Here is a 24807-nt window from a genome sequence, read left to right as displayed (position 1 = left end):
ATAGACTCTTGGCTTCAAAAAACATTTCGTCTTCTGAAGACCGACATAGTATTAGCAGCATTACATTAATTACAGTGATACAGACTTATTGGCCCATATTCAGCCTACTCAGACAACTTCTAACTTAGATGGCTGTGCATCAGGGAGCACAGAGTGAGCACGGGACCATTACTTGTAGATGTTTTCAAGAATGTTACGTTCCGTTGCACCTGCCGATAAAAATGTATTCCTACGTAGTTGTTATAACAAGTAGTTAATTGTAGTGTGTATTAAGTGCAGGAATTCGAAAGCATAAGCCTCAATTTTTTTCGTTAGTTCCAAATTAAAGAATTACTATCATTATCATATCATATTCTATTATATTAGTCATCATCTTTCGTGTCCACTGCTGGATAAAAACATCTTCAAGAATAGTATGCGTTATGCCCTAGAGCTTTCTTATTCCGGCGTGATTTCTGCTGTCTTCCATAAATCCGTAATCTCTGCTTTTTTCTTATGTCCTGGAGTCCAACACAGAATTGCATAGTTGATCTGTCATCCATTTGGCTGACTACATGTCTCAAACACTTTCATTCCATTTTCATTATAGACATAATTACGTCTTGAAATCAGGCACATTCTTGATCCATTTATCTTTTATGTCCCCTATTAATTTCCAAACTGTAATTCAGTTTGAGTAGTTTGTGCTCAGTTTCATAATTAAATGTACGCGTTAACTACCAAGCGTCAAAACTAGCAATGATTGTAAACATTCCTATTCAGTCACACCGTATGCACATTTTTAAAATCGTATGTAGTTCATCAAATGGAGACCACAGCTTTTCTTACACTTGCGTTTATGTCTTTTGCTGTTATTAATTAGTTCTATTCACCTGCTCTAAATATAAGAAAAACATTTCTCTGTGTTCATTATTCATTTGTGCCGTTTTTCTTTTGGTGCATTCCTTACATGTTATTTCAAACATCCGTTTTTAATTATCGGGCCAACTTTCTAACATGCTCTTTTAAGTTGTCACTTGTTATTGTCGAAGGTGATTCAGATAGCAAACATGCCTTTCTTTGCTTTCACATTTAAGGACCAATTTCGTCCAAGACGAGAATAATTTATGTGATAAGGTCTCTTCTTTGGCTGTATCCTCTTTAGCTCTTCTAGTATGACTATTCCAACTGTCCTGATGATATCTGCTAGAAGTTTAACAGTGACGTATATACTTTGCAACTTATTAGTTTAATTTGTATCAATACATTATTTCCCAAATATTATTGTTCCAAAATTTGTTGAAACAGGGCCTGAAATGTAAACCAGCAGAAAGGTGCACAAAAAAGTGAATATGCTCTCGTTTAAAAGACACTGACAGAAAAATAGTGTAACAGCATCCTCATTAGGACTAAAAATTTTCCCAAAAATTTTGATATGCCAACATATACGCGCTATTTTTAACAGGCAACTTATCTCTCACTTCCAGAGGCTCCTCTAACTGTAACTCGATAACATGCAATAGTCCGTAAGTCACCCATACCCATCCACTCCCATTTGCCCATTCTCGCTCATTCAGCCCAAATCACTGTCATTATTCTTTTCGTGCCTTTTGTCACTGTCTCCTGTCTCACAGACTCAGTCTTCTTCGGTCTGTTCTACTACTATGGTCTCTTCTCATTGTCGCTTTCTCCCTCTTGCCCTCTCTTATTGCTACTGTCTCATTCATCCCTTCCCACAGCTACTGTCCCTTCTCACACCCTCTTCCTCTTTTTCATTGACTCTCCCTCTCATTATTACTGGCTCTCACCCACTTGCACTTTCTCCGTCTCTTTATTTCTCTCCCACTGGCACTGTCTCCTTCGCTCTTTCCCTAGTAGTGAATTGTCACCCTCAATTACGTTCCACTGCCACTGTTTTCCTTTCTTTTTATCACACTGTCGTGTCTCCCTTGCTCCAACATCCAGTGTCTACTATTTTACATTATTTATTACTTTTTCGTCTCTTCCTCACTGCCATTCTCTCCTTGTCTCTCAGCATTGAAAAGCATGAATATTTTCGCATGCCCAAAATTTCTGACAAAACTTTTCAAGGTGCCAAGGAAGACAGAATTAGGTAGTTGAAACGCCACTTTTCAAAATTTTTCAAGCAGTGGCAGAATCTCCATTTTCTGTGGGCCGATTGGAGCATTTTTCCTCTCGCATTTTTCCTCGGCATGACGGCATGTACCGGTAGGAAAATGCAATGCGTCACACAGCTTGCAGTGCATGTGCTGGTTCGAAGAGCACCAGGATGAAACATAAGTGGCTCTGAGCACTGTCGGATTTAACATCTGAGGTCATCAGTCCCCTGGAACTGAGAACTACTTAAACCTAACTAACCTAAGGACACCACATACATCCATGCCTGAGGCAGGATTCGAACCTGCGATCGTAGCGGTCGCGCGGTTCCAGACTGTAGCGCCTAGAACCGCTAGGCCACCCCGGCCGGCGCATTAATGTGGCTTTGCAACAATATAAGTGAAGAAATTAGATGCATAATTTTATATTGAGGAAGCGTTTATTTCTTATTGACCTGACTTGTCCTCAGTTCCTCGTAAAACACTGTTTCCGGTTTGAAATGTAGAAATAAACTACTTTTGTACGTTTCATTACCAGCTGTTCATAATTGAAAACACACTGTGTAACCTTCCCGTATAAATAAAAAAAAGTAAAATAATGTTTGTAAGGTGTCAGGCAAATCCAACACCTTCCATGAAAACCCTGACATGATAAGCAAATCCAGTAGTATGTCACATAGCTCCGAATAAATCGTGACATTAAATTAACCAAAGTAATACGAGTAACGAGTGAGCAAATGGAATACCACAGACTAACACAAGAATGCCTAAATGCATGCCATACCTTCCCACCGTGAGACAGACGTAGTTCCGAGGGGAGAAAAGGGAACAGAAGCCGAGAGCAGAACCGTGTTAAGCTAGAAGGCCCTACGATAAGGGACGAAATGGACACCCACGTCGCCAGCCTACCGCTACGACCACACCACCCGCACGTTTTAGCGTGAGACTTTTTCGTGCCTCTGTTGCGTCAAGGACCAACCCCCCAGCCCATGTTAAAAGCTAGAGCCCTCCAGAAGAACAGTACAGATCTTACGATAACGCTAAAAGGACCACACCAGCTGCAAGTTTTACCGTGAGACTTTTTCGCGTCTCCGTTACGTTGCAAACTTTAAAAACATTGCCCCACCACGAAAAGTATAACGTTTCTCATTGGATAGACAGAATTTTTGTAGGCTGAGCTTAAGGTTAACATTGAGACCCTGACTGGTCAGATGAAAACACAGCCAAATAGTTTTTTTTAAACCAACTTCGGTAAATGGTAGTAAGGCCGCTGCCCCCCTGAAGCTGCCTAACCAACGACAAGGTAATGAACGCACGCGATGCCGCATAACAGCGCATAAAGCTTCACTCAGAACTGCAGAAGTCTTATCTGTTACACCCCCTTTTTGCGTAATACTAGTGTCGATCGTCAATTAAAGCTCATCGTGTTCACATTTGCCACTTGAAGTAAAAATCTGAAAAGCGATGATTTCTCTGTTATATAATTAATGAGAAACCACATCAGCCACTGTAATTTACGACAAGTTAGATAAGTAATTAAAGATAATTGAGGGTCACTGTAGACCATTTTGATAGTTTTCTCTTTTGTGGAACTTAATTTATACCTAGATTATAGATGTGATATGGCATAGGTCATCCTTCGATCCATTGTAGAACTTGGAAACCCATTCAGGGAATATTCGTTCACATTTTTGTTGAACGCAGTTGGTTTTTACCATCCTGTATTAAAACACTTCCTTTTATCAATAGAACAATTTATAAACAATGATTTGTGAGTAGAATAAAATTTCCAATGGTAAACTTAACTTCTTTTTCGACGATATTTTACCAGCTAACTAAAAATAGGAAAGCCTTGAACCCCTGCCACTAAATTTAGTTAGCATTAAGATTCTTTTACAGGGAGTGCAGTGGAGCTGAAGCTGAAATCATTAAGTATTTGGTATATCATCGCTAGTCTCACTGCACTCTTCTGAATTCTACATGTCATTTGTGGTCTGGCGTCTCCTTACCAGCAACAGGTCCCAGGTTCAAACTAGTCAATTCCCTAAAAAACACGATCAGAGCGTCGTTGCGCGAAAGCGGTAGGGAGACACGATATAGAACAAACTGACACCACCCAGAATGTTAGGTGTTGTGTAACCTTCCCGAACAGAAAATAAAAATAATTAAATTTGGATAATTAAATTCTGACGTATGAAAACTGAAAAATCTTAACTCATGAAAAACTGATAAATTTTGCCGTGAGCAGCGCGACGTCATGGCCCTGTGAAATCAGTCTGAATCTTTCCTTGAGAAATAAACTGAAAAATTCTTACCTCGTGATGGTGTCGCCGGATAACGCTGTCTATATATCTGCTCGTAAGTGCCACAGCTTGCAATGCTGGCCTATCTACTAATACTAGATTACATTTATTTGAGATCTGAATTACTAGAAAAACTGACTTTACTTAGTGACACAGCTGCACAGCTGGTCGTCAGATTACTAAATAAAATGGTTGAAGTGGCTCTGAGCACTATGGGACTCAACTTCTAAGGTCATTAGTCCCTTAGAACTTAGAACTAGGTAAACCTAACTAACCTAAGGACATCACACACATCCATTCCCGAGGCAGGATTCGAACCTGCGACCGTAGCGGTCTCCAGACTGCAGCGCCTAGAACCGCATGGCCACTTCAGCCGGCGATTACTAAAAAGCACATGACTATGATCTGATAAAAATTCTGGAATATTTTAATTTAGATAAATGACTGGATCGCGATTGGTAATGACTTAAGGGGAAATAATACTTTTATAGTTGACTGGTAAAACCAATTATATTCTGATTTTTTTTACGTTATTAATAAAGATCTACAATCCATTACAAGGAAAAATTGAATATATTACAAATCTGGGTCAACTGGTGCTGACGAATCACAAAAGAAAAGATTGAAACAAATTCATATTAACATCTCAGACAAGTGGCTTAATTACGCGCATGCCAATAAAAATAATAAAATTTACCTTACAATAGATGACTGACTTAATTACATTGTTGATTTTTCATTATATTAACAATTATTCATTTCTTCATCATCATCTCATTCCATGTGTCATTTAGTTCTGCAGCTGATCACAATTTCTATTCACTTCCGTATAATAAAATTTCACATTTTGTTCTGCACTGTGACATTAACAACTACTAACTATAAACTGCACTGTACCAGCCACAGACTACAACTACACTGTAGCAGCTAGCGACTGCAGCTTCCGCAGAGACTACTCTGACCTGCGACTCTGTTGCAGCTTTCTTTTGACAGGGGGAAAGATATATTATGTCTCAGGCAGCGCCTGTGAATTGTCGTTCTAGCAAGAGAGCAATACCTCCAGATTACATTTGCTCCAGCATGATGGTGAACCCCTTACGATTTGGTAACAGGATTCCACTGAAATTGCAACAAAAGGCAACTAGATAAACGTATGCATTTCTCAAAACGCGTCACTGATAATACGTCTCTGAAGGAAAAATAGTTTAACAAGTGATACGAATATAAATCGTCAATTCTGTTGCACTTTAGGGGACTCCTTTAACGCAGCGTATCTGTAATCATGAACAACAGGTACTGAAACGTAGCAAAGGATTTACTTCTTACACTTCAGTTACCTCTACACCAAATACAGTATTCATCGGTGAACAGAGTGAGAGAGTGAATCTCTTAACTACAAATATACTCTTTTCACCCTAGCACAACTAAACCAAGATCTGTCACACGGGGGTTCACATAGGGGGGGGGGGGGGGGGGGGAATTGCCCTCACATTCTTTTCCCTTTTTAACAGTTTCTTCGTATGTTTGTTTGTTTGTTTTGAGTTGATAATTTAATGAACTAGGAATTTCTATGTTAGGTTGGAAAACACTTTCCATATCTGTCAGGAACATTATAACATCTACAAATACAATAAATAATGAATATGAGAAATATTATTATATTTTTATCATGAAACTAACCCTTTCATATAAATCAGACTTATATTAAGAAACCAAACCACAAATAAGAAAACAGAAAAGTAAAAATCAGAAATTATAATTGAGTTTTTCCTTCCTACTCTCTTTCAATTTCACAACCTTTGCCTATAATTGTTTTTGCAGAATGTGTGGAACACACATACTTGGGACACATGCAACAAACTATAGACATTTATGTCATCTTTCTTTTTTCATTTTTTGAGTTTTTGCTCTTTAAACAGATGTGACATCTTCCTCCTGAATAAAATTCAACAGATTGAAAAGTTGCAGTAATGCTGGGCAGGGTTTTCCCTAGAACACTTTCCATTGCAGAGATGGTGGGCTTTTATAAACCCATGAGATTCTTTGCTCCCTCTTCCACAGGTGGCCTAACGAGCTGTTGACCTAATTTTAGCAGATGTTATCTATCAAGCTGAAAAAGAGAGATAGTGGCCACCTTATCGTTTTACTGAAAGATGTCGCGTCATTTGATCGATGCCTCCTTTCGTTTCATTGTAGTAGAGATTGATGTTTGTCTTTTTTTCTGTTAACTCATCCACCTAGTTATCACTGTGTTATGTGGAAAGAAGTAGGAGATTCTTAATAGGGTTCAGTTTGGAGATGTAGGAAACCAAGGTAACTGGTGTGTTGCCTGTTTTCGGATACGTGAATAAGAACTTAGAGGATTATAGCTCTCGACCCTGCGTCTTCTTTAGCTGTTCTGGTATGTTTTCTGTAACTCTTCAGTGTTCCCACCAAAGTTAAGTTGTCATCACTGTAAAGCTCCTCGGCTACGTCTATGGATGTATAGCAACAATCTGTTGTTATATTTCTTCCACTTCCTGCCAGCGGATTCACTAAACGTTTAACAACTGCCTTTGCACTCCGTTCTTCGGCTTCCCTACACAGACCTCCACTTTTAGAAGAAGCGGTGTGTGTGTATCCGATAACATCCTTATCAATATGCCATACTTCCCTGGCTTGTCTTTCATAAAGGCCTTAAAGGGACATCTTCCTAGAAATAGACAGAGCATTTCATCGATCGTTAGATCTGCACTTCGTTTGTAGTATTTCACAAACATTTCGTCAATTTTGACTAAAACTTCATCTAATACAACTCACTGAAGCTATGTAGATATTCTTTCCTAGTACTTTACCCCATAAGTCCTTAAGAGGCAGTCTAATGTCATTATTTGTGCCCATGTGTATTAAAATACCAATGAAGACGTACATTTCTTCTATGGTTGTAAGTTTTAAGTTCTTATTACGAGCTTCTTGGTTTGTGTAGTCCACGATAATCTTCATTATTTCGGGAGTTATAAACTTTTTGAAAGATTCTGACACACTAGAGGTCAAGCCTTCATGAGTCATAGTGAACTTGACTCATTTTCGATTTCTGTGTCACTATCATATGTCACAACTGTATCGTCATCTTCTGGATCACTTTCATAACCTTCACTTGCTTCATTTATTATAGCTGACACCTCTTCATCTGTGAGAAACCTCTGATACTGACAAGACATTTTATTACAACTGCGAGTAATGTACAACTGCTCGAACAACAAAGGAGATTTATTTCAAAACAACAATGGCAACACAATACAGTGCTACCAACAGTCGAAAATGCATTTCTTTCTGCCATATCGAGAAATATTTTAATGAGAAAAGTTGTCTCACCGATGTCTAGGGGGGGAGGCAAAAACTTCCTGCACTTAAATAAAATAATGTAATAGGCAGACTTAAATAATTCACAAAACTATAAAACCATGACAGCGCATACTCTAGATATTTTTCTACAACTATCTAAATTCTTACTTCTTCAAATTATTACACAAATAAAACAAATACTGCGGGCAATTTTTGCCCCCACTTAGTGGTGCTACTGTTAATTTATCAGCGATATTGTCTTTGGCGAATAGTTGGCAAGCATCTCTGCCACTGCGGCGCTCCAAGCGAGGATGAACGGGTTGTTAATTAGCCGGGAAATGGAATTACGTAATCAAATGATTTGCTCAAAAGGGAAACGCCATGATGCAGGCTCTATTTAACCAGTCATCCTTCACACATACCCACGACTTAGGCAGACATAGTTCTTTCAACATGGAAATTGAGGTTCAGGAAAAACGCTGGACACGTGCCTGAAACTAATACCATAATTCTTAAAATCAGTTATAACAATCCATAACATTTTTAATCATAGTAGCAGTTCACAACCCGTCCACGATCGGACGTAATTCTGTCGCTTACAAGTTATCAAGATACCCGCCAAACGATAATATATTCTGGCAATTGCATTCAGTATTTCCACAAAATCTCAGAGCGTTTTAGTTCCAATTCATTCAAGTTATATCCCTCTTAATACGAAAAAAGAAGAACAAGGAGTAAGTCTTATCCGATTTCCAGAGAGCGCAAAGCTCTGTTGCAGTAACGTGTGGTATGTTATTGCGGGTTGCGAGCGTTATCATATTTGCAATTGAATTGATGGTTTCTTTAATCACAGAATAAAACATGATAATGTATTGGTAAAACGGGTCACAGAAAAAGGGATAGCATTGTATTGTATCAAACTGGGGATCTAGAAACGACGGAGAGGCTTCGTCCCGCCGTAGCCCTCAGTGGTTCACAACCCCACAACAGGCCACAGCAGTCCACCCACCTCACCGCCGCCCCACACCGAACCCAGGGTTATTGTGCGGTTCGGTCCCCAGTGGAACCCCCTCCCCCAAGGAACGTCTCATACCAGACGAGTGTAACTTCAAACGTTTGCGTGGTAGAGTAATTATGGGGTATGCATACGTGGAGAAAGTGTTTGCGCAGCAATCGCCGAAGCGGAGTAAGGGCAACCAGCCCTCATTTGCCGAGGCAGATGGAAAACCGCTTTAAAAACCATCCACAGGCTGGCCGGCACACCGGACCTCGACACTAATCCGCCGGGCGTATTCGTGCCGGGGACCGGCACGCCTTCCCGTTCGGGATGCAGCACGTTACACAGGACGGCTGTCCGGGTGGGTAAGGGCTAGCATACTCACTGAGAGTGGAAAGGAAAAGTTGATGACAAAGAAGGCTGTCTTCTTTTTGCCCTCTACAGCTGCACCGTGCTGTGTGCGCAGTAATTGAAAACAATCAACATATACTGGAGACATACGATTCAAATCTTTGTATGTTCAATATGATTTAAGTTCAGCGCCGTGATTTCCCTGTATAAATTCTGATCATGTTCATTTTTAATACGTCACTAACGCTTCCTTCTTTTGTCATCTTCCAGTCGACCAGCCGGCCGGAGTGGCCGAGCGGTTCTAGGTGCTACAGTCTGGAACCGCGCGACCGCTACGGCGCAGGTTCGAATCCTGCCTCGGGCATGGATGTATGTGATGTCCGTAGGTTAGTTAGGTTTAAGTAGTTCTAAGTTCTAGGGGACTGATGACCTCAGAAGTTAAGTCCCAAAGTACTCAGAGCCATTTGAACCATTTGAATCAGTCGACCAATAACTCCTCTAATGACTTCGCTGTTGGTGACGTATTTAACGATTCCTCAGTTTTCATACACTGTCCACTTTTTATGCAGATGTAGCACTTGGGGCGTAAAGCGATGTCCCTACTACAGAGATCGCTTCGGTGCTAATCGCTTTTGCAGAAGCGCGCCAAGGTTGTTCTGGCGAAGCTGGCGTTCTTGAGAGGGAAGTCCTGCCGCTGCCTCGAATTTCCCGCTGTCTTGAAATTCCCGCTACCCTGGCAGAGTCCGCTCCGCTCACCCCTGGTTAATCTGCAGCGGCCTCATTTCGCTCGCTCCTTCCCTCTCCACGAGCCCCGGACGCGTGCGCCGACTCCGCCAGAGAGCAAGCTTTTCGCAAAGATCTCCGCCAAATGATATGTCCGGCTCGCAGCTAATACTTTCTCCCTGAAAATTCACTGTAATTTCATTCTGACCGTACGTGGAACGGAGTAAAATTGCAAACGAAAGTGACTGCAGAGAATTAATTTTCACATTAGTTTCCAGCTGCTCGTTTGCTCGTTTTGGTCGATATCTCATCAGGATCTCTAATTAGATTTCTCAAGCACAGGAGAGAGGGCTGTACATCCATTTACTTTCTTGAAGTACAAAAACAAGTAGGACGTCTTTTCAAATCTGTTGCCAGCTTCAAATCTCATATTACGTTTCGACTAGCTTAAGAAAAAACAGTTTCTGGATAACTTTCCTATATTTTAATTTAATATCTGCAATCCCATGAACTGGCTTTTTTTATTTATTTATCTTTTTTTGCATTGTGGCATAGTCTACGCCCTTAGTTAAAAATTTTAGATCAGTAAAAGCTAAGGAGTTTATAGCCTAGTCCAGCCTATTAATTTGTGTGTTTCAAGCTGTTTCTTTCCATTTCCTGTTCATTCACTCTAGCACAATGTTAACCAATAAGACTGTAACTAATCACCTTTGTAGCTCCAGTTTTCACTGTAAAATTTCGTCAGGAATTGGACTTAGGTGTGCACCATTCAGGAACTGTTTCATAAAGGGCAGCATTTTACTGTACGTGCCGTAGTCCCCAATTGTTAAAGGCTACCTACCTGCCTTTCGATCCAGCCTTAATCTCCGCTAACACTCGGAAAATCTTAAGACTCATTGTCTTCCTTCTTCCCAAACTAACATTACGCTCCACAACCGGTTTGTTCAAACTTCTCGAAATTTGCTCATCACACAATCATCGTTATCAAAAGCAACATTTATAGCCTACAGTTTCTCGGTCGAGTCTTTACGTAAGCATCTTGTAAATTACCTGATAATTTTCAATTGCTCCACTTTAACTGCGTCTTTTCCTTACTCATTTCTGTCTCTAAGTTCTGTGCCAATGTTTCACACTTAAGAAATCTCTTTGAAATATTCTGATAAAGCGGGTAATGAGACCCGCAGTTCAGTTTCAGAGTATCATGAGATATATACACTCCTGGAAATTGAAATAAGAACACCGTGAATTCATTGTCCCAGGAAGGGGAAACTTTGTTGACACATTCCTGGGGTCAGATACATCACATGATCACACTGACAGAACCACAGGCACATAGACACAGGCAACAGAGCATGCACAATGTCGGCACTAGTACAGTGTATATCCACCTTTCGCAGCAATGCAGGCTGCTATTCTCCCATGGAGACGATCGTAGAGATGCTGGATGTAGTCCTGTGGAACGGCTTGCCATGCCATTTCCACCTGGCGCCTCAGTTGGACCAGCGTTCGTGCTGGACGTGCAGACCGCGTGAGACGACGCTTCATCCAGTCCCAAACATGCTCAATGGGGAACAGATCCGGAGATCTTGCTGGCCAGGGTAGTTGACTTACACCTTCTAGAGCACGTTGGGTGGCACGGGATACATGCGGACGTGCACTGTCCTGTTGGAACAGCAAGTTCCCTTGCCGGTCTAGGAATGGTACAACGATGGGTTCGATGACGGTTTGGATGTACCGTGCACTATTCAGTGTCCCCTCGACGATCACCAGAGGTGTACGGCCAGTGTAGGAGATCGCTCCCCACACCATGATGCCTGGTGTTGGCCCTGTGTGCCTCGGTCGTATGCAGTCCTGATTGTGGCGCTCACCTGCACGGCGCCAAACACGCATACGACCATCATTGTCACCAAGGCAGAAGCGACTCTCATCGCTGAAGACGACACGTCTCCATTCGTCCCTCCATTCACGCCTGTCGCGACACCGCTGGAGGTGGGCTGCACGATGTTGGGGCGTGAGCGGAAGACGGCCTAACGGTGTGCGGGACCGTAGCCCAGCTTTGTGGAGACGGTTGCGAATGGTCCTCGCCGATACCCCAGGAGCAACAGTGTCCCTAATTTGCTGGGAAGTGGCGGTGCGGTCCCCTACGGCACTGCGTAGGATCCTACGGTCTTGGCGTGCATCCGTGCGTCGCTGCGGTCCGGTCCCAGGTCGACGGGCACGTGCACCTTCCGCCGACCACTGGCGACAACATCGATGTACTGTGGAGACCTCACGCCCCACGTGTTGAGCAATTCGGCGGTACGTCCACCCGGCCTCCCGCATGCCCACTATACGCCCTCGCTCAAAGTCCGTCAACTGCACATACGGTTCACGTCCACGCTGTCGCGGCATGCTATCAGTGTTAAAGACTGCGATGGAGCTCCGTATGCCACGGCAAACTGGCTGACACTGACGGCGGCGGTGCACAAATGCTGCGCAGCTAGCGCCATTCGACGGCCAACACCGCGGTTCCTGGTGTGTCCGCTGTGCCGTGCGTGTGATCATTGCTTGTACAGCCCTCTCGCAGTGTCCGGAGCAAGTATGGTGGGTCTGACACACCGGTGTCAATGTGTTCTTTTTTCCATTTCCAGGAGTGTAGAATCTGAATGAAACATTTCAGGTGTTTTGAGAGGAACCGCTAGTAGTATCTCATTATATGTTGCTAGCTTACGTAACATAATGCTGCACTTCGTGTAATTAGTTTGTAAATCAGCGGATGCTCTTTTGACAGTCAAAAAACTTTCTCCAGTGCATTAGGGGGCTGCATCCTCCATCAGTTTTATTTCGTATTCGCATTTTCGTGGTACATGTTCGTCTTCAGATACTGATTCCGTGTATAGTACGTACAATTTTCTGGATGATAATTTAGAAATATAATTATGAGTGAAAACACACACGGCACTGAGTAATTTTCTAAAGTGTATAAAATATTCTACCAAAAGCCGACGGAACAGTGAATCAAGGCAATTAAAAATATGACATAATTTTGTCTCATGCACATATATATTCCGTGTATAATTTTTACATATTTGGGAATCATAACTTAAAAATATAAAAGCGCATTTGGTAACGGCAGGCTTTAAATCTGTTTTCGAAAGTATCTTTTAAGGAATTTTTATTATCGTTAGCCATTTACTATCCAGTGTAGAATAATGGAATCCTATAGACTTTTCCGTAGATGCAATACGCTTGCGTGTCCCTCCCGCATTTCTAACTCCATCTGTCCAAGTTCCAATACATAGACGTAGATCTTTTCATATTTCTTGGATTACAGCAAAAATTACCATCCGTTCGCCTTGCTACGTGTCGCGTTCACAATTTTATTTTTTTTATTTCTGACTCGATTTCACCTTGCACTCCACTTGTTTGTTCTCCTGTGCCTCCTAATAATTGCGAACGTGCGTGTCCCCATTTCTCGATAAGTAAGCCTCTGGGTGTCTTCATGATTTTTGTATTAAAAGTCCATGTTTCACTGCTCTGAGCCAAAACTGGCAACAAACGAGGTAGCTGTCCTTCTACGAAAACCTTATTTAGTTAACGAAAAAGCAGATATTCGTCGGATACGTGAGGGGTGTAATATTCCCGTTGAGAGCACTGCGCACATGGTGATACTCACCGAAAAATGAGCTAGCCGCCATACCCTATTGGGCCACAAGGCGACTATTGTATGACAGAACGTTGTGCTCTTAAAAGCTACATAGGATGTATACAATAGCAAAGATGTGTTCTCATTAGGTATGGTACATTTTGAAGGCCAGTGATTGGCTCTGAGCACTATGGGACTTAACATCTGAGGGCATCAGTCCTTAGACTGAGAACTACTTACACCTAACTAACCTAAGGACTTCACACACATCCATGCCCGAGGCAGGATTCGAACCTGTGACCGAAGCGGTCGCGCGGTTCCAGACTGAAGCGCCTAGAAGCGCTCTGCCACTTCGGCCAGTGATTGATTGTAGAGTAACGGGTCTCTATTGAATGTTGTAAAAAATGTTGTGAATGGTATTTTGACCCATAACCACCACAGCTGCGTCTAATACTCGATAAAATTTTACAGTGTCCTTAGTGTCTTGTATATCGACGATCATTTTCAGAAACCACAAATTTCGATAACATGGTCTAGAGGAGGACTAGCGGTCAAGTGATACTACTGTTGAATAAACCCAACCGTAAAATTCAGTTATTGATTTTCTCAGTTGCTCAGACAACCACTGATGCTGTTTAAAATGTCACAAAACAAAATGATTAAATCATTGGCTTCGACTCTAGCAATTAAATTTGAAATTAATATTTTTCGACATTAATGTACTATAGGTATTTCGAGGTATGCGGACTCTGCACGTTTCATCAACGCAAGGATTGTAGCTTTTTCCTGTCCTTTAAACAATAAACTATTGTTTTGTACCTTCAGGTTGTTGAAGTATTACAAAACTAAAGATATACTGACTATTAGTAAATCTGAAGATTAAAATTATCTTCTTCGTATGTACCGGCATCTAACCATTTAATTAAACTCTGTAACAGACACAAATGAAATTATCTTCTTCTTCTTTGTTATATAACGCAGTAGACGTTATTGAATGAATATTGTTTTATGTGAAACAGTTTTACATGATTTATTTTCCACGAATGATATTCGAAGATTGTCCACGTAATAAAATATCTATCTCTTTCTATAAACGTGAACGTAATTTGAGAGTGGCCAGGAAGCGACTGATTTCACCTTTTAAAGTTATACATGACATTGAATACAGTTTCGTGTTTCATTGTAATATCTGAGTCCTTCTATAAACCTGAGCGTAATTTGAGAGTGGCCAAGAGGTGGTTGAATACGGCTTTTAAAAACATACTTGGCCCTGAACACTGTTCCACTGTTCATAGCAAGCGTCAGCATAATCTGAGACTGGCCAGCCGGCGACTGAGAGCAACGTTCAGGACATGGTTCAAATGGTTCAAATGGCTCTGAGCACTATGGGACGTAACTTCTGAGGTCATCAGTCCCCTAGAACTTAGAACTACTTAAACCTAACTAACCTAAGGACACCACACACATCCATGCTCGAGGCAGGATTCGAACCTGCGACCGTAGCAGTCGCGCGGTTCCGGACTGAAACGCCTAGAACCGCCAGACCACCGCGGCCGACGTTCAGGACATGCATGCCACTGAACTCTGTTACATGGTAAAGGCCATACATGACACCGAGTAGAGGGTCGTGGTGGATCATATAAACAATTTTAAGCATACAGGTCATTGTTGACAGCCATCTGAATTGGTCAGTGCGTCGACTGCGATTGCAAATGGAGGAAACGGAGTTTCGTGTTGTTATTACATATTTTAGATTTAAGGTAGCCGCAAAAACGAAAACAGGATTCGATAAAGTTCACGCAGACTATGAGCCATCATTGAAAACCATTTACTTTTTGGATAAATGAATTTCAACATGAACGGACAAGCACTCAAGACGAAGCACGCTCCAGCAGTCCAACTGAGGTCACCACAAAAGAAACCATTGGTAAAATCCATGATATGGTAACGTAAGACTGCCGAATAAAAATTCTTGAGATTGCTGAGAATATAGGCATCGCAGTTGAGCGAGAGCGTAGTGTCCTGCCCGGAAAACTGGCTATGAAAAAATTGAGTGCGTGGTGGCTGACGCGACTGCTCACAGTCGACCAAAAGCGCACCCAAACACAACATTTTAACACAATATTTTGCAAATTGTACGATTTCAAGTCTCGCTAAATGTCTCGTATAGCCGATGTCGTTTGTATGGTTTGAACACAGAGCGACCGCTGTAGAAAGCTCATTCGGACGCCAGATTCTGTTTGACAACCAGCAAGAAACTGGGTCTTTTCTTCGTGTCTGCCAGCGTGGAGTTAATTAGTGCCAGTGACAGGCTAACTGGTTTTCTAGTACCCTGCTCTTGTGCTCTTATCACGCGCGTCAGTGGAAATTATTCGGTAAAGGATAGCAAGACTTGTTTTCATCTTTTTTATTTAATTGTTGTTTTCAGTGTAGCCAGCCGCTGTTGCCGAGCGGTTCTAGGCGCTTCAGTCCGGAACCGCGAGCCGGCCGGTGTGGCCGTGCCGTTCTGGGCGCTACAGTATGGAACCGAGCGACCGCTACGGTCGCAGGTTCGAATCCTGCCTCGGGCATGGATGTGTGTGATGTCCTTCGGTTAGTTAGGTTTAAGTAGTTCTAAGTTATAGGCGACTGATGACCTCAGACGTTAAGTCGCATAGTGCTCAGAGCCATTTGAACCATTTGAACCGGAACCGCGCTGCTGCTACGGTCGCAGGTTCGAATCCTGCCTCGGTCGTGGATTTGTGTGATGTCCTTAGTTTAGTAAGGTTTAAGTAAGTAGTTCTAAGTCTAGGGGACTGATGACCTCAGATGTTAAGTCCCATAGTGCTTAGAGCCATTTTTTAGTGTAAGTTTTTGAACAGGATGTATAGGGAGTGGGCATGTTGTGCTCGGACGCAGGAGGAGCTGGCCGTAGTTTGCGAACAGCTGAATACGCCGTTGGCTGCAGTCAGCCTCCTGCAGGATGCTGTCTCGGGGGTGTAGCAGCGGTGGAAAAACTGGTGCGTCGCGTGGGGCATCTCTTCGTTGACGGGCTCTTTCTAGGCACTTTCCAGCATACGCGTCACGGGGCAGCCAAACTCACCGCAGACTGAGTGGCGTTCGCGTAGCTCGAGGACGAGAGTCAATTTTCGTACAGGCCATGTGGCCGCCTCTTCAACATGGTCCAAGCAGGCACACAGGTGGAATCAATTATTCAAAACGACAGTCACAATCGCATTATTTATTTTGCCGCCAACCTGTTTCAACCCGCGATGGGGTCATCTTCAGGGCAATTCACACCATCTGGTCGTTCGCTGGAGTCGTCACCCTGCCTTTGCACGGTTGGAGCGACCAAATGGTATGAATTGCCCTGAAGATGACCCCATCGAAGGTTGAAAACGGTTGGCGGCAAAATAAATAATGCGATTGTGGCTGTCATTTTGAATAATTGATTATAAGTAAATTAATCGGTGTTATCTCCACACAACTATGTTGTCTAAAAATTTATACAGATGGAAGGTGTTTTTTTCGTTATTGGGAGCTCCAACAGTAGGCTCGTTATGGATACCCTTAGAGAAGTAGCGTCCAGCGCTAGATGTGTCCAATGCGCTCTCGGTATTTCTGCCTGGGGGTTTCATCCGAAACGTGGCGGAGGCTCTGTCTGCAGCTATCAAGCATTTAAGTTGCAGTCCACTTCAGACTGTGGCTCATGTCGTCACCAGTGACGCCTGTCGCTTGGGTTCTGAGGACATCCTCGGTTCATACGGGTGGTTGGGGGAAATGCTGAAGAGTGCTGGCAGCGCCAGCAGGGCGTATGCAGAGATCACAAATTGCAGTAACGTACCCAGAAGTCATTAGGATTCCCTCGTTTGGAGCCGAGTGGAGCCAGTGGCTGCATTGATTCTGTGACAGTCTTGATACAGATTTCTAGACCTGCGTTATGAGACTGAGAGGACTCTCCTTGAGACATTACAGCATTACACAGAGGAAGCAGCTGCTCGGAATGCTGAGCGTTGGTCTGAAGTCGTACATCAGTCACATTACTCTCTTTCTTTCGAGAACTAAAACCTCTACTAGAAAAATCAACGTGGATTCCGCAGAGATCTTGGCAGATTCAGCTCGCACTGTTCCTCCTTGAGATCCACAACGCTGTAGACATCAACGCTCGAGTTGGTTCCGTGTTCCTCAGCTTCAGAAAAGCATTTGACACTGTCTCACATTGTCGTCTAATGAAGAAAAGAAAAAAGAAAGAAAAAACAAATTTGTGACTAGATTCAAGACATCCTTGTAGATAGGTCCCAACAATAAGCTTTTAACGTAACAGATTCGACAGATCTATAGGTAGTTCCGGGAAACCCCAAGGAAGTGTGATAGGACCGTTACTCTTTACAGTGTACATAAATGACATAGCAGACAGCGTCGGAAGCTTTAACACTGATCCTGCGATTGCCTATAAAAATCTCCAGGACAGATGAATGGAGCAGGCTCTAGTAGTTGACCCAGAACGTAAATAAGTATAACATATTACGCAAACAAAGGAAAAGAAATCAATCGTTGTACAACTGCGCTATTGATGAGAAATTACCGGACACCGTAGTCACAGCAACATATCTAGAAGTATATATCCGGAGCGAATTTAAGTAGAATGACCACATAAAGAATACACCAGGAAAAGCACATCCCTGGCTGAGTTTCATAGAAAGAACCTTAGGAAAATGTATTTCATCAACTACAGTGCGCTTGTTCGATCTGTTTCCGAGTTTTGAATATTGTTCATCAATTTGGTACAATTACCGGGCGAAATGATAGAAAAGACGGAAGATCCAACGAACAGCGGCTCTTGCTGTTTATTTTGTTTCGTAAGCGATTTATATTGCTGTATTCCTGTCCTGCCCTGCACATTTTTGTACTCCCTCCTTTCGTCAATCATTTCAAGTATTTCTTCTGTTACCGATGGTTTCGTGACAGCTACTCTCCTTGTACGTATGTTTAATCCTCCAACATCTGTGATTGACCTTATTAGTGATATGCACTCAACATCAACTGAACTGCCTACTCTGTTGTTTCTTTCATAGTATCGACATTATTAGCAAAATTCAAACGCATCTGTTCATTCCTAAGTACTTCAGCATCCTACTTCTTCCACACTGATTGTTTTGGACGATTCTCTTCACGTTCAGTCTGCTGTTCATCATTACTAAGTTGTGATCTGCGCCAGTTTTGCACAGAGTATTCGCTGTTACCATCTAAAATTTATTACAGAACTCGATTAGAGTTTCTCGTTTCTCATTCCAACTGCCAAGCCCCTATTCTCCCGCAAACTTTTTTTCTATTCCTTCTCCTACAACGTGTTCCAATCCTGCCACGCTTATTCGATTTTCACTTCTCTTTACATACTGAATTATCCATTCAATATCCTCATATACTTTTCCTATCTCTTCATCTTCTGCTTGCGATGTTGGCACGTATACGTGAACCATCACTGTCGATAGTAATTTTCTGTCGAATCTGATGAGAACAACCGAACCACTGAACTGTTCATACTATGTCACTCTGTTACCTATTCTCCTATCCATAACGAATACCGTTTTCTGCTGCTGTTGATCTTACCTTATATTTGTCTGACCAGATATCTTGATCACGTTTCCATTTCAATTCACTGACATCCGCTATATCTAGATTGAGCCTTAGTATTTCTGTTTTCAGATTTTCTAGCTGGAAACTAGTTCATACTTCCTACATTCAATACTCCGATTCGTAGAATGTTATTCTGTTGTTGAATATTCCTATTCCACCTTTTCCTCATGGTATCCCCCCCCCCCCTTCCCCTTGGCAGTCGTCGTCTGCCGGAGGTCTTTGGCCAATGGGGAGAGCATCACTACTTTTTAAATTAAAGATCACATATCCTGTGGATACACGTCATTTGTCTTTAATGCAGTGAGTTCATTGCCTTCTGCATCCTTATATCGTTGATCACTGCGTATTCTTCCCTCTTTTAGAGGCAGTATCTCTCCCCAGGGGCAAGAGAGTGCCGTGAGCCTCTGTCCCCTCTTCCGCCCTCTTTGACAATGTCGTTAGTAAAATGAGGGTGACTTCTTATGCTGTAAGTCTTCGGCCGCTATTTCTCATGATTTTTACTCAGAACTTAAGCGGTAGCAGCGTTGAAATGCAGGACCGAGGGCGTTTTGATTACTAGTCAAAGACTTTACCCCTAGTCTACGGGCTCCGACAACGAGAAAATTCGACACATTGCAGCTAATACTCGTACAGGTAAGGGGGAGGGAGGTCAGTTAGTGACACCAGAAGTATCCTCCGCTACACACCATAATACTGATGTAAATGTAGATGCTGAAGAGTATTTCGACCCATTCTCGAGTAGCTCTCGCACATTTGGTCGGGTTAATAGAAGATATCTAAGCAGTTCAATGACATCTGCCAGATTTGTCACCGATAGGTTCGATCAGAGAGCGAGTTTCGCGTGAACACAACTTGGAATTACCTGAGGGAAAACGAAATTCTTTTCGCGAAACACCAGTGAGGAAGTTTAGAGAACCGTCCTTTCTCGCTGACTGCACAACGATAGTACTGCCGCCAATGTACGTTTCCCATAAGACCCGCGAAGACGAGAGAAATCAGGGCGTATAGGAAGTAAGGACAGTCTTCCCTTGCTCCGTTTGTGGGTGAAATGATTAGCAGTTTGCAAGGTACCCTCCACCATGCACCGACTGGCAGCTTACGGGGTACGTACGAGTACCTATACGTAGACGTAGCGGGGTCTGTTCGTTCGCTCTGCCATTTAGTCGGCGTAAGCTCGCAAACTGACGCTCTTCCTCCAAGAGCCCGGCGCGACCGTTTGCGACGAAAATGGCGATGGCAGATGAGACGAGGCGTGTGTAGCAGCGCCCCGATCGTGGCCGGCTGTCGTAGGGGCGGGCAGGGCCCGCTCCGTGGCGTGACAGCGGGCCGTTCCCCTGGTCGCCGGCGTGGAAACTGCCGCCCCCTCCGGGGCAGCTTTCTTCATCTTCTTTACGACACGCCATCTCCGGGCACACGCCTTCTCCAGTTCTAAGCCGGGCGCCCTGCTTAGAGCGGACCAGGCAGGCTTCAATACGAACCCTGGTGACCGTGTCTTCCTCACAACCATTTTAAACCTCACGGTCGTCACACACACACACACACACACACACACACACACACACACAAGGCTACAGGCCTACATTCCTACCGCCAGTTTGTTCTAGAATCACTTTCTTAATACTCTTTTTTGCCATCCAGTTTAACGACTGTGTGAATTTGCAGCAACATCTGCATCAAATTATAATCCCTGTGTGCAATGTCAGTGCGACACTAGGCTGTAGTACAGTTAATGGAGTAACTAGCTAACGAAAAATAAACGAAAAGGTACAAGAGATGCAGCATTACTTATTACACAGGGATTGAATTTCAATGACAGACGATAAGCGTACTGTAAACGTCCTCTTTCTCCGTTTTTCGCCTGCTACGTGCCGATAATGCAACACTGCATACACTGATGAGCTCGAACACTGTGACCACTGCCCGCCACGACACAATGTCGGCTGTGGTGGTACGGCAAGGAAAGTACACTCACGTGACAAAAGTCATGGAATAGCGATGGTGAAAGTATCGAGTACACAAGGTACGACCATATCAGTTGGATCCTAGAATACTGGAAAACGGTGGCCTAGTTAGACGAGTCCCGGTTTCAGTTAGCGAAAGCTGTGATACGGTAGAATGTGGCGGAGACCCTATGAAACCGTGAACCCAAGTTGTCAACCGGGCACTGTGCAAGCTGGTGCTGGGTCCACAACAGTATGGGCTGCGTTTACTTGGAATGCACTGGGTCCTCTGGTCCGGCTGAACCATTGACCGGGAGAGTCTTATTTTCAGCTACTTGGAGAATATCTGCCGCCATTCATGGGCTTCATGTTACCAGAAAAACGTTGGAATTTTTATTGATGACGGTGCCTCATGTCAGAACATTCTGAAGAATTCCAGCGAATGATTTGGCCACCCAAACCGCCTGACATGAATCCCATAGGACATATGTGAGACAAAATCGGGAGGTCACTTCCTGCACCCCTTCCTGCACAAAATCCTGCTCCGGCAACACTTTCACTGTTTTGGACAACTATAGAGCCAGCAGGAGTCAATATTACTGTAGGGGACTTCTAACGACTTGTTGAGTCCCTGCCACGTCGAGTTTGCAGCACTACGCTGGGAAAAAGAAGGTACGACACGATACCAGGAGGCATCCCATGGCTTTAGTCACTTAGGTGTATATCAGAGGAACAGAGACAAATGGGGAAACTTTATAGTGATGATGGGGCCGCAAATGGGGAAAACTTTGATGAAGGGCGGATTGTTACGGCCCGTCGCCTGGAACGAGCATATCGAAGAAAGTGATTCGCTGTTTGCGTGTTGCTGTCGTGAGCATCTAGGGCAGGGCTTCACAGCGCGCTGATTTTGAGCGTGAGCACTCGCGCCTGATCACGCTCTTGCTCGCGAGCACATCATTGGCGGTATTGTGGGGAGTAAGGGAAGTGTGCGCGCTTCATGTGATCACATCCAATAGCAGCAGTAACGAGTTGGCATTGTGTGACTCCGCCATTGTCTCCGCATTTCAATTCGCAATGTCGGAAATCTTGTCATCTTACACAAAAAGATGGGTTCGAAAATGTTTAGTGCATCGTAAGATGCTGAATGCTTTCGTGAAGTTCTTTGTAGAAAGGCATTGCATGCCGTACCGTGTCAAAGAACAGACAATGTAAAGGACCTGAGCGTGTACAGGCGCTTTTAAAACTGCGAAGTGTACCATCTGAAGAGGAAGGGGAAGGGGAAGAAATAACGATGGTAACTCAAGGAAGCGTGCCGATCCGATGAGCTGCAAAATTCCACTATTTGTAGCCAAATTCTTGCGCACTTTAATGGATGATGATTTTATAAAGGAATATTTGGTTCAAAAAATGGTTTTAATGGCTCTAAGCACGGTGGGACGTAACATCTGATGTCATCAGTTCCCTAGACTTAAAACTACTTAGACCTAAGTAACCTAAGGACGTCACACACATCCATGGGCGAGGCCGGATTCGAACTTGCGACCATAGCAGCAGCGTGGTTCCGGACGGAAGCGCCTAGAACCGATCGGCCACAGTGGCCGGCGAATATTTGGTAACTGCAGCTAAACATGTGTGTCACTTCATATAGAACAGTTTTAGGTGGTATCGTCATAGTATATGACAGTTATGTCATCAGGAGAGGTTATGGCAGAGGACCTTCAAAGCAAGCCTGAAACATTTGGTAAAGAATTTGTTTCATATTCTTTAGAGCTCTATGAAAATGCGACTTTGTTAACAGCGTTGAAGAAAGTTTAGAAAAAGTAGGTTTGCCACGAAATTTATTATTTTATGTATCTACAGACGGAGCGCTATTCACGGGGAAAATCAGGATTCGTATCGCAGCTAAATAGAAAGTGAAACGTTTCTAGTATCCATTTAGTGCTAATCTGCACTTTTATCTATACTGCAGTAGGGAGTATACAGACCGTCTAAATTTCTCCAGGATCGATTTCCTCATTTACACTGCTCCCCACTCTGTTCCCTGTGGCGATGGAGGGGCTACAAAGCTCGCTGCCCGCCGTTTGCCCCTTTGCTATGAAGCCCTTGCCTAAGGGAAATGGCTCTACGACGGGAAAACCACGAACATGCAAAGAACGTGAACGACGGGGGATTGCTCTCTCTTTAAAGCAGGGCAGGTGACCATCTGCGGCGGGTCCGACGATAAAGCTGGTGCACGCACAAGTTTCTCGGAGCATTACCCAGAAACTGAGAGATACAACAGTGCAACTTCCTGGTAGATCAAAATTGTAAACCGGATTGAGACTTGAACTCTGGGCCTTTGCCTTTCACAGGAAAGTGCTCTACCGACTGAGATATCCAAGCGCGATTCACGACCCGTTCTCAGAACTTCGTTTCCGCCAGTATAACATCTACTACCTTTCAAACAGCACCGGTAGCTCAGTCGCTAGAGCACTTGTCCACGAAAGGCAAAGGATCCGAGTTTGAGGCGCTCCAGCACTCAGTTTCAACAGAAAGCGTCGCCTCTTCTTGCGCAAAGCTGGTCGCAGGTGATGGTCCAGAGGCCCTGTATAGTGAAAGTTATAGTGATTCTCGTGTACGACTGTGATGGTGTTATCCTAATGTATTACGTTCCTCAACGGCAGACCGGCAGTGCACAGTATTTCAGTTCGTTTTTGGAGCATCACCTGCGACCAGCTTTGCGAAAGAAGCGGCGACACTTTTTGCTCAACCCACACATAATTTTGCACGACAATACGCAGGCGCATACATCGCAAACTGTGGCTGTCCTGTTCGGTCGATGGGACTGGGAAGTACTGCACCATCCACCATACTCCCCGGACTTAAGTCCTTGTGAGTTTGATTTGATTCCGAAGATGAAGGAACCACTTCGTTTCATTCACTTCATAACTGTTCCAGAGATTCGACAGGCAGTAGGCAGCTCCACTCACACCATCAGCAGAACAAGCTCTGTTAACGGTATACAACGCCTTCCACATCGCTGGTAACGGGTTCTACACAGCGCTGGTGACTACTTTGAAGGACAGTCATAGGTGCAAATATGTAACTCTTTTGTATCGGTTGTGAATAAATAGTTGCCATTATTTAAGTTCCAACCTTCGTATCTAATTTCTTCAGTACCCGTTAGTATTTATTGTTTGAGAACTTAGCTTTGCTGGGCAGCATTTTGATGTTACTAACCGAAGAAGAAAAACTTGTTTTACAGCCAAACATTCGTCCTAGTGTAATTTCATTAGCAAACAGGTTGTTTCTCTTTTACTGAGTAACACACTGCAGTTAGTGGATAACAATTTTGTGTTGCAGAATATTGCATTTAAAAACCACTTTATGATCGTCCACAACGTGTTATTAAATTCTCACATGATTGTATCTGGTCAAAGGTATTGTATTATTACCGGTCTGTGGTCTTCTCCGCACGTCGACACCACTTTCGACCAACTTCCAGCTGTTTATGTTTTCAGCAGAAGTTATTCGAAGGCCCGGAGAAGGTGACAAAGCTTGACAACATAGTTCTGCAGAGGCTGTCTCTGGAGTCACGCTGAAACATACGAGCTTTCTTGTCGAAGCAAATGCACGGTGTTTCACGTGCTGGTGACCATCTGGCATGTGGATTATCGGTTCTAGCCGGGAGCTACCTTGGAAGGAAGACCGAGGAAATTCTTTTTCAAACCCGTGTGTCAATAGCCTCTGCTCAGATTGAAACTTACAAGTAACGGTAGACCGTCGACGTATGAATTCAGATAATGCTGCACGACGTCTGTTCTGCAGCTCGCTATTGCACTCTGCCTGATGG

The sequence above is a fragment of the Schistocerca gregaria genome, chromosome 1 (genome assembly GCF_023897955.1).
Source record: "Schistocerca gregaria isolate iqSchGreg1 chromosome 1, iqSchGreg1.2, whole genome shotgun sequence".
Taxonomy (NCBI): Eukaryota; Metazoa; Arthropoda; class Insecta; order Orthoptera; family Acrididae; genus Schistocerca; species Schistocerca gregaria.
Note: the sequence above shows the minus strand (reverse complement) of the source record.